Source organism: Hirundo rustica, chromosome 31, assembly GCF_015227805.2.
Source record: "Hirundo rustica isolate bHirRus1 chromosome 31, bHirRus1.pri.v3, whole genome shotgun sequence".
NCBI lineage: Eukaryota > Metazoa > Chordata > Aves > Passeriformes > Hirundinidae > Hirundo > Hirundo rustica.
The window spans coordinates 1306549-1318197 of NC_053480.1; the positions used below are offsets into that span (position 1 = coordinate 1306549).

At 48.3% G+C, this 11649-nt stretch overlaps 1 long non-coding RNA gene across 1 annotated transcript; it reads left to right on the forward strand.

Moving 5' to 3' along the window:
* The first annotated feature begins 19 nt into the window (after positions 1 to 19).
* LOC120764587 (uncharacterized) lies at positions 20 to 6594 on the forward strand. Its single transcript, XR_005704234.2, has 5 exons — positions 20 to 184; positions 1541 to 1611; positions 2154 to 2283; positions 2749 to 2847; positions 2950 to 6594. It is a non-coding gene; the product is annotated as an uncharacterized LOC120764587 (long non-coding RNA).
* Positions 6595 to 11649: the final 5055 nt, after the last annotated feature.

An 11649-nucleotide genomic window follows, 5' to 3' on the forward strand; every position in this document is an offset into this window, starting at 1 on the left:
TCATTCCCGGCAGCCCTCGCGCACCCGTCAAGAGCCGCTGCCGCTCCGAGTGGGACTCGCGGCCGGGGGGAATCTCATCGGGATCGCCGGCAAGGCCTTGGGATCCTCTGGGATCCGCCGGTACCCCCATGAGCCGCGGTGTCGCCCGCAGGTCCCGGACCCCCCGCTCCGAGCAGAGGAAATGGTGAGGCAACAGCTCCTCCTCTCCTCCCCGTGGCAATGGAACCGGCCGGGCCCGGAGGGTCCCCCTCATCCCCTAGTGCTCCCAGTGCCCTCCCAGTTCATCCCAGTAATCTCCCAGTGCTCCCAATGCCTCCCAGTGCCCTCTCAGTTTCATCCCAGTACCCCCAGTGCCCACCAGTAACCACCCAGTAACTTCCCATTCCTCTCTCAGTTTCTCCTAGTCCATCCCAGTCCCCATGAATCCCCTCCCAGTTCTTCTAGTGCCTTCCAATCCCTCCCAATGCCCTTCTAGTTACTCACAGTGTCCTCCCAGTGCCCACCAGTTACCGCCCAGTAACTGCCCAGTGTGTCCCAGTATGTTCCAGTCCCTTACAGTCCACACAAACAAATTCCCAGTTGCTCCCAGTCACATCCCAGTGTTCCCAGTATCCCCCCAGTCCCTCACAGTTTTTCTCAGTCCATCCCAGTCTCCTTCCAGGAGCTTTCAGTATATTCCAGTCTCTCCCAGTCCCGTCAATGCCCACAAACCCCTTCCCAGACCATCCCAGTTGCCACCAGTGCCTCCCAATGACCCCCAGTATCTTCCCAGTTTATCACTGTTCCCTTCCCAGTCACCTCCCAGTATATCCCAGTCCATCCCAGTGTTCCCAGTCCATCCCAGTCCCCACCAATCCCTTCCCAGTTCTCCTTCAGTACTTCCCAGTCCCTGTCAGTTCCCTCCCAGTACCCTCTAGTGCTCCCAGTTTCTCCCAATCCCTTCCAGTATCTCCTAGTTCATCCCAGTCCTCCCCAATCTTCTCACAGTCCTTCCAGGTCTCAACCAGTCCCCTCACAGTTTGTCCCAGTGCTCCCAGTTCCCCTCCTAGTCCTTCCCAATTCCCTTCCAGTTACTCCCAGTCTCCTCCCAGTGGCTCCCAATACCCCCCAGTGTCCACCAGTAACTTCCCGGTTCCTCCCAGTCCATCCCAGTCCCATCCAGTGCCCACAACCCCCTTCCCAGTATATCCCAGTTGCCACTAGTCCCTCCCATTTAGTCCCAGTCTCCACCAGTGACTCCCAGTGCCCACCAGTAACTACCCAGTAACTTCCCAGTCCCTTCCACTCCCCTCCCAGTGCCTCCAAGTGTGGCCCAGTAGCCCTCACAGGGATTTCCCAGTTCATCCCAGTAACTCCCACTAACCTCCCAATGCCTCCCAGTATGGCCCAGTGACCCTCCCAATCCCCTCCCAGTTTCATCCCAGTCCTTCCCTCCCAATTTCCTCTCAGTCCCTCCCAGTTTCATCCCAGTTATTCCCAGTGCTCCCAGTCTATCCCAGTTCCCTGTCCCAGCACGGGTGGCTCAAGCTCTGTCCCCCAGATTCCACCCAACACCAGCAGTGGGAGGAGAAACTGAGGCAGTACCAGGAGGCCATGGACACCTTCCTAGGGGTACTGTTTTGTACTGATTTGTACTGGGGAGGGGACTGGGAAAGACTGGGAGAGGATTAAAGAATTAAAAAAAAAGGGATAAATAGGGGTTGAAGGGTATTTTATATTGGTTTATACTGTATTTTACACTGGATTATACTGGTCTTGTACTGGTTTGGGACTGATTTATACTGGTTTGGGACTGGGATAGACTGGGAGGTCACTGGGATATTACTGGGCCATACTGATTTATACTGAGGGGTAACTGGTTTGAACTGGGAGGGTCACTGGGCCATACTGGGAGGTCAGTGAGAGTTACTGGGATGAACTGGGAAGTCCCTGGGGGGTTACTGGGCTGGACTGGGAGGGGATTGGGAGGGCACTGGATTTACTTGGGCTATACTGGTTTATACTGGTTTGGACTGGGCATGTTCCTCACCTAGCCAGCAGGGGCCACCCTGTGCCCAGATGTTGCCCCTAATGGTACTATTGGGATGAAACTGGGATTTACTGGGGCTATACTGGTTTATACTGGCTTTAACTGGGACTTACCTTCCCCGCAGGGGGCGCCACCCACCCATGTGCTGTCCCTGACCAGCACCATCCTGGTGGCCAGTCTGTCAGGATTGTCAGGTGGACACTTGCTGGAACCTGTGCACACTGGGAGCACTGGGAGAGGACTAGTGTATATTGGTTTGTACTGGTTTATACTGGGAGGGACTGGGAGGGCACTGGTTAGGACTGGGAAGGGTTTGAAGGGGTAAAAAAAGGGTTAAAAGGGAGTTTGGGGTTACTGGTTTATACTGGGTGGGTACTGGGAAGGGTTAAAAGTGGACCGGGAGGGACTGGGACTGGGAGAGCCCTTACTAGTCTGTGCTGGTTCATACTGGTCTATACTGGCCCATACCAGTCTATATTGGTCCATACTGGTTTTAGAGTTCTGGGTGCACCAGTGTTTTTTAGGGGGTGAGCCCCAAACCTATACTGTAGCCATGGGGAACAAAGACACATGGAGCTCCGAAGAAGATTTTTTATCGTAATGAACTGAACCTTTTTATATTCAAAACTTCACCCAAACGTCACTGAAACTTAACCCAAACAAGCATGCATTGGCTGCCTGCCACTGCGGTGTCACTGTTGACGCGTCTCTTTACCCAGTCAGCACTCTGATCACATGGTGTCCACGCGTCTCCCTAGACGATCACTGCCTAATGCACGAGGTGACCACCAACCAATCTCTGGCCATCTGACCTGCAGGTGAACCCTTCCCAGACTACTTTTTGGTGAACAGAAGTGAACAGGATTTAACAAAGGTTGAAAAGGGCCTTTATTCTGTAAGGCTTTTCTTATTTCCCACAGTTATGGAACCCAATGGAACCAGGACTCTAATGTGACTCAGAGAAGCTTCACTGAACCAAAAATACCATAGTGAGGGTATGGAACCTCATGGAATCAATGCTCCAGTGTGACACAGTGGGGCCTCACAGAGCTCAGGGGACTCTAGTGAGGTAACGGAACCTCATGAAAACAAGGCTCTGATGTGATCTTGCTGGGCGTCATGGAACTCAGATGACGATTGTCAGTTGATGGAACTCATGGAACTCGTGAAAAAGGTGTGCATGATGGAACCCAATTAGGCTCCATAAGCTAGTGAGCTTATGGAACCTAATTGAGCCGCATCTCCAGTGTATCACAGCAGGACCTCATGGGACACAGGAGAACATTGTGAGGTTATTGAATACAATGAAAGCAGGGCTCTAACGGAACATAGCCGAGCCTCATGGAACGCAAGAGACCCTCATGGAACCAAGGCTGCAGTGTGTCAAGAAGAAACTCATGGAACCCAGGAGAGCTTTGTGAGGCTATGGAACAATATGGCACCAAGGTTCTACTATGACTTGACAGAACCTCATGGAAGAAAGGAGCCATTGTGAGCCTCCAGAATCAGCATCTGCAGGTGGATTTTTTGCTCCCTCCTGGGATGTTGGTGGACAATAAAGGCTGAGGCAGCCTCCCAAGTGTCCGCCTGTGTCATTGGTGTGGGGGAGATTTGGGGAGACCTCCCGTCAAGCCTGGCCCTGCTGCTCCTCCTAGTTGGGTGTGAAGCTGCTGGGACACGGGGGTGGGGGGGTCCTGATGTTCCTCCCCCTCACCCCCTACAACTTTGAAGCCATCCTGGAGGTGATGTTGGGCCAACTTGGGGAAGGGAATGGGAAAATTTGGCGGCATTTTGGGGTGTCCCGGTGTCCCCTCCCCTCCACATCTCACCCCTGCCATGGCACCCTCTCGCCCGCCCTTGCCAGACCCTGCCATGTCCCTGAAATGCCGCTTTGGCAGAGTGCAAGGGACACATGATTGCCACTGTGCTGGGTCCCCCTCAGTGGCTGCCAAAGGGGGCAGGGGTGAAGGGGGGACGTCTGTGCTGGAGCACCAACGGTGCTGTTGTCACCTGCACACCTGAGCACTCGCTGGGGGCGAGTGGCATGGACAGGCACAGGTGTGGGACAGAAGGGCTGATGGCACTGTGCACGCTGTCCCTGCAGCCTCTCCACCAGCTGAGAAGGCATTTATAATTCTGCTTAGTTTTTTTGTGATTCTAGACTGCTTAAGTTCTCCAACTTCTAATGTTTCTGTAAGTTCTTCCTCCCTCATCAGCGCAGCCTTGAACATCTAACACCACGAGCTACAGAGAGAGAGACAAAGACTCCAAGCAGATTTAACTCTTTCTTAGCAACATGAAGCTTCCAGAGCTTAGCCCTTCTCTACGAGAGTAAGAAAAGACAGAGTGAACATAAAGAACAACAGCATAAAGTCAGTAAAGCAAGAGGGAAAAAACTATTAGGAGAGAAGGTTAAAGAGTTAGTTGTTCTATTCTTACTTGAGCCATAGAAATGAACTCTATATTTAGATAATTCTTTTAAATTCCTTTCCTCTAGGACAGATATGCATTTAAGGGGATGATTGTTTTAATTTATGCGTGAATTTAAGCAAAAGTGTTTGTGATGAACTAAGTAATATCCTATAAGATGCTTTAACAGAGATAAAGATGAGAAGCCCCCTGGGCCAGTGAAGAAGTAAGAAGGTATCTCTGTACCTTGAGGTGAAGAATCCTTTGCTTTGGAGTTATTCATCTTTAAAAAGTGACACCCCAGTATGCAAAAATCTTAGACCCATGACCCCTAAGCAGCTTGAGAAACTGCTCCTGGGAGGGTCACAAAAGCAGGTTTCTCTGAGCAGTTGTTTTTGTGACAGTTTAAAACCCACAAGAAAACTTTTCTAAGTTGTCAGTGGGATCCATGACTCTAAAAGATACTCTTCCCCTAATGAATTGATGAAAGACTATTGTCAGATAGTGAAACTGACTAAAAATTACAAGTTTTGTCTCTTTATGTTATTTTGTAAGAAAGTGAAGAGTTTGTAAGGGAAGAGTGTTTTTGAAGTTTCATTCCATTTTAGGTTTTTTTTTCCAACTTTCTTTTTTTCTATTCTTTTAGTGTATGTTAATAAAACGATTTGTTAATTTTAAAGTTAAGCTTGTTTTGTTTCTAGTCTCTCTCCCACAGAAAGAGTAAGTACCAAGACCAAAATTTAGTGAACGTGAAACCACTACATAAATTAGTGTTTCCGCCCAGTTTAAAATTAAAACTATGACATTGGGATACCCTGGATCAGTGTCAGCTGTACAATGGTGTTACCATCTCTTCAAAGTGGTCATTGGAATCTTTATCTCCAGTCCTCAAACCTCTCTAATTAGCTGTACAAATGTTGAAGACTTGACAAAGGGGAAGGTAACCACTCATTAGGCCTTTCTTCATTTTAATGAGCCCTGTAGTGTATTTGATGTTTTGAGTCCATGGTTCTCAGATCCTGAGAGGAGGTAGCAGCATTCCCTCAAGAAATCCAAGTCAGAAGAAAACCCCAAAGTGTCCTGGAAGAAGTTCCAGATACAGTTACAGAGCTCTGCCCAGGACAGGGAAAGTTAATTAGAAAAAAAAAACCAGGAGAAAAAGACAACTCCACCCCCAGCAGAGCTGCTCCCACCCTCAGTAGTTTCACCTGCACACATACAGCACCTGAGACTGCAAGCAGTGACCATTCCTCGGGCACATGTGCAGCAAAAACAGCTTGTGGAGTGCCTTGCAGCAGGACTCTTCTCATCCAAGTGAAAAAGCTGCCTGCTTGGCAGGCAGCTGTAGGGCTCTTGGAAAGGACAAGGACCAAAGCCTCAGCCCACAGGGAAGAAGAGGGCTCTGAATTGCCTGCCCCTGGCACGTAAACCCTCCTTCCAGACTGCTTCCCACACAGGATTGTTCTGAAGGACTCCAGAAAGCTGAGAGTCAGCTCTGGCTTCTCCACGTTCCATGTCGTAAAGCTTCCTGGGAGAAGAAATTTAGGCTCAGCTCCTGTGGCACAATGCCACCTGGCCCAGGCCACAGCTGAGACATTAAATTTGAAGAAATAGGGAATTTAGGAAAGTTAAGATTATAGTTCCTGAAATAGCTAAAGTAGGTGGATAAGCTTTCCTAAGTTAACAGAAGCCAGATCTTAGTTAAGCTATCCCACATTTAGTAACTAATTCCTTGTCAGCTTTATGTAGCTGTGCTTGTAAGAAAAAACCAAAATGCGGTAAATAAGATATAACTGCAGACTTCCTGCTTAAAGAACCCATTCAACACAGGAAACTCTAAGTTCTACCAAGGATTCATTTATGATGAATGCATTGAAAAGGTAGAAAGGTCAGGATGAGGAAGACTCATTTTACTTCCTCATTTTTGGTGACCGCTTCCCAGAATAGAACCCTGACTCATTTTAGGAAACAAACTACGCGTGCTTAATGGCTATTTTTGCCAATTAGGATATGAAGCGAGGAATGGGAGGTAACAAGGGTATGAATATGCATTTGTATTTTGGGTATTCAACACTTCTGTAAATAAAAGGCTTTGTAATTACCTTTAAATTTCACAGCTCGTATTAGGGAGGTATCCTGTGTGCTGCCCAGCCATAATAAACATACACTTTCTAACTTTAAACTGTTAAGAGAGTTTTTGTCCGTCACAGTTGGGTATTGATACTAGATCAATACCCATATTTCTTTAATAAGTCACAGTGCCAGGAAGGTCCTTCTGTGTTGAGGCTTTGCTGCAGCCCCAAGGAACTCTCCTGGCTCAGGGTCACCTCTCCTGCTTAGCCAGGCTCCCAAGTGCCCCAGCAGCAGGAAGTTGTCAGGTCTGGCTGGTACTGGTGCTGGCAAGTGCTGCACCTGGGCAGTGCAGGTGCTAGCAATTTGTTGGATCTGGACTCCTGGCACCAGCAAATTACCAGATCTGGACAGTGCTGGTGCTGGCACTGGGAAATTGCCAGATTTTGGCTTTATGTGCCAGCAAATTGCTGGACTTGGGCTGTGCTGGCATTGGGATATTTCCCGATCTTGGCACTGGCGGTGCTAAACACCAGATTTCAGGCTCCAGACAGAGCTGGTAAGGACTGGATCCTTCCCGATCCTTCCCTTCCCTTCCCTTCCCTTCCCTTCCCTTCCCTTCCCTTCCCTTCCCTTCCCTTCCCTTCCCTTCCCTTCCCTTCCCTTCCCTTCCCTTCCCTTCCCTTCCCTTCCCTTCCCTTCCCTTCCCTTCCCTTCCCTTCCCTTCCCTTCCCTTCCCTTCCCTTCCCTTCCCTTCCCTTCCCTTCCCTTCCCTTCCCTTCCCTCCCCTCCCCTCCCCTCCCCTCCCCTCCCCTCCCCTCCCCTCCCCTCCCCTCCCCTCCCCTCCCCTCCCCTCCCCTCCCCTCCCCTCCCCTCCCCTCCCCTCCCCTCCCCCAGAGTCTCCTCCAGCACTGATCAGGCTCCTCAGGAAATGGTCACAGCCCCAAGGTGGCTGCAGCTCTAGGAGCATTTGGACACCGCTCACAGAGATGCACAGGCTGGGGCTCTTGGGGCTATCTTTGTAGGGCCAGGGGCTGGACTCGATGATTCCGCTGGGTCTCCCTCTCAGCTCCTCCCCTTCTGCAGTTCTCACCCATTGGCTCAGCCTTTGTGTCTGCTCGAGGCGCTGGCAGAGTTGCTGGGACCGGGGTAGCAGTGGAGCTGCCCTAGTATTCCTGTTTCTGTGGCACTAGAGTGGTGGCAGCCCCAGCGTTCCCTCCCTGGAGACGCTCCAAGGGAAGCATCCAGGGCCGCATGCAGTCAACAGAACTGACTGACCACTGAGCTCCCCGACCTGGCCTGCTGTGGATTCCTCTGCACAACAGCTTGAGGAAGTTCCCCCTGTCCATCTCCACAGTGCCATAGGCAAATGTCAGATACAGTTACAGAGTTCTGCCCAGATCTGCCCGTGGAAGTTGACTAAAAGAATAACACTAAAACAGATGCAAACACAAAAACAGAACAAAAACCAAACCAAGCAAAACAAAAAAATCCTCCAAAAAAACAACTGAGCAAAAAAGGGCACCTTTAACAACTGCAGGGCCCTTGGAAATGGCAAGTGCGAGACTCTCAGCCCAAGGGGGAGAAAGGGGCTCTGAATTACCTATCCCTGGTATAAAAACCCTGTTCCTAGGGTGCTTCACACACAGAATTCTTCAGGAGGACTTCAGAAAGCTGAGAGTCAGATTTTTGGGGGCGAATTTGAGGAGTTGGGGGTGGGGCGGGGGGAGTTGGTGGCAATTTTGGGTTTCAAAGCTGCTTTTAGGGTGATTTTTGTGGCAACTTTTGGTTGGTTTAAGGCAATTTTGGATGTTTTTGAGTGTGCCAAAGCAGGTTTTGGGGTGATTTTGGTTTGATTTTTGAGGTGACTATTGGGTGATATTTTGGGTGGTATTTGGGGAAGATTTTGGGGTGTCTTTCAGGGAGATGTTAAGGTGATTTGGAGGGCAGATTTTGGAGAGACTTTTGGGTGATTTTGGTTTGATTTTTGGGGTGAATTTGGGAGGTTTTTTGGTGGTTGTTTTTGAGTTCTGAGGCCAATTTTAATGATTTTAGGTGATTTGTGGGGATGCCGAAGGCAATTTTCAGGTGATTTGGGGTAGATTTTTGGCAGTCTTAGGGTGATTTCTGTGGCAATTTTTGTTTTTTTTTGTTTTTTTTTTTTTTTTTTTAGGGTGATTGGGGGCAGGGCATTGGTGAGAGTGCCAAAGCCAGTTTTGGGGTGATTTTTGGGGTTATATGGGGGGAGATTTTTGGGGCAGTTTTTGGGGTGGTTTTTGGAACACTTTGGAAGGTTTCTGGGGGGATTTCGGGGTGGTTTTTGGGGGGTGCAGAAGCCTATTTTGGGCTGATTTAGTGTGATTTTGGAGAGATTTTTTAGGTGATTTTTGTGGTTACTTTTGGACTATTTTAGAGTGATTTTTGGGACGCTTTTGGAGATTTTGGGGAGGGCCGAAGACAAACTTCAGGGTTATTTTGGGTGATTTCAAAGCTTTTAAAGGCAATTTTGGAGTGATTTTTGAGGCATTGTAAGAGTCTATCTGAAGTTCCCCTCATCTGCCTCACGATCGTCATAAGGACCCCGGGACCCCACTGCAGTTCTGGCCTGCTCGAGGTGGATGCTTGCCAATCGTCTGCGGGTGCATTTTCCTGTGTCACCATGCCACGGTACACTGGCTTTGAGCAGTGCAATGGTAGTTCTGTACCTGAAGATTGCACCTGCTTCATGGTCCCTGCTTCACAACAATAACCTATGAATTTCCCCACCTCTTGGCCAAGGGAACTTTCTGGGGTAACTTTGGTGGTCCTCCACGGAAAATCCCTCATCTGCTTCACAACCACTGTGACAGACAGAGATCAAAGCTCCCTTTCAAGGACTGAGACATGAGACCCCTACAACCCTAGTACAACGGGGTGGGGCTGACTTAACCAAAGTGAGATGCTTGCCTGCAGGCATGATCGTTGGAAGACAAAGAAGACAATGGCTCTTGCTTACTGCTGAGAATATGGACTACCTGTTTCCCCTTGGGGGCTTCAATAGATTTACCTGTTCCCCCCATGATTGAGGACTATAATAAAAACCCCTGAGTTAACCAACGAGGCAGAGACTCTCCCCGACGTGACAGGCGGACCCATCAACAGGACCTCGAGGACTTCGTCTCCATGTTTGGTAGCTATATCCCCCTCTCTTTCTCTTTCTCTCTCTCTCTATCTCTTTCTCTCACTCTTAATCCTCCATTGCATTTGCTATGGTCAGTCAATAAAAGGTGCATGTTTTAATGCTGAAATCCCCTCCGTGTTTTGTTTTGCACTCTGAGGTCAGTAAACGAACCATCATGATCCCCGCTTGTACGAGCGGATTGTGACATTAAATTGGTGTCACGGACAGGATTCTGATAGACGGAGGGGTTTGCAGGGTCGTGAGTAGTCTGTAATAGGGGAAGGATGTTTCGCTCCAGCCACATCTAGCCTGTCATTCCCGAAAGGGTCGAACAGAGCTAGAAAGCAAGGGGGGTCGACTCGAATTTCCCGCAAACTGCACACGCCTAGGTGATAAGCACCCCCATACTCAATTGAGGGCTCTGTCTTCAGAGTTTCACGAAAGATCTCTTAGTGCAAAAAGGGGAAACTGTTTTTGTGTTTGTGTGTCTCTGGACTGTCTGGGAAGGAAGGGACAACCTGAAGAAACTAAGCAGGGCCTTCCAGGCAGATTTTGTCTCTTCACCCACCCAGGGAAGTGAAGGGAGACACAGCCGAGCTGTGTGTGTGTAACTAAGTGGTACCTCCCTGTTGTGGTTTTGATCCCTTCATAAAATTACTGAAAACCTTAGTGCAAAAGACTAAACTGTATTTTGAAACTGTTTTACTGTTTGTGTGTTTCTGGACTGTCTGGGAAGGAAGGGACAACCTGAAGAAACTAAGCAGGGCCTCCCAGGCAGATTTTGTCTCTTCACCCACTCAGGGAAGCGAAGGGAGACACAGCTGAGCTGTGTGTGTGTGTAACTAAGTATTTCCTCCCTGTTGTGGTTTTGATCCCTTAATAAAATGACTGAAAATCTTAGTGCAAAAGACAAAGCTGCATTTTATGCATTACTTGCTAAACACAATGACAAGCCTTCTCCTGGAGGAGAAGAGTGGATACAATGTAATTGGTTTAATTTGGAAAATTATTGATAGAGTATGCTCTTTCCAACATGAAACAAAATTTAAACTGGGTAAAACCAAAACTATCCTCTGCTCAGTTTTGGGAGTTTGTCTTTCAGCAGCTGTAGAAAGTCACTTTAAGTGAAGAAGTGAGGAAAAAGCTATAATAGACTCCCTTCAAAACCTAGTTGAAATTTTGCAAAAACAATTAAATGAAGAAAGGAATGAGATCTATGCACTGAGAGCTGCCCTTAGAGAGGAACGTGTTAAAAACTCCTATAATGTTGATTCCTCTATGGAAACAGAGGAGAAGGAAACTTCTCACATTAAACAAATTTATCCCCATAAGGAACTTGAAGCAGTCAAAAACTGCAGGGAAATCTGCTGTCCTCACTTGAGACCCTTGGTTAAAACAGAATATAATTACATTAATGATGAAGATTTCGAACCACAAATCACAACCAAACATATACCATACAGTGCTACTGAATTGGCTAAGCTAAAAAAGGAATACAACCACCTCCCACAAGAATCAGAGACAGAGTATGTCTTCTGAATGTCCCTCACTGGTGGAGATCAAATTAAATTAACTGAACATGAGGCCAGTGGATATCGGGGACATGGAGTTTTCTTAACAACAGGAAATAAACATATTCCGTGGTCCCTGACTCAGTTTGCAGCTTATTGGGCAGGGGGGCTTAGCCCCTTGGAAAAGGGCCATCCTTTGGCTATAATCGGTGGCCCTGACCAACTGCTAGAAAACATTCACAAAGCTGCCTGCTTGCTAATGATACATGAAAGAAAATTAATTTCTGGCTATGAATCACCAAGGCAATTACCTGTGCAGCCTGAATTGATGACCCCTTTAATTCGGGGGCTTCCAGAATCACTAAAACCTACAGCAATTTCTTCACAAAAAACCATGATGACTTTAGGTCTCGTAGAAAGGCTGGATAGATTCCTTGGAAACCCAAGCAACCAAACTGGATCTACCGATC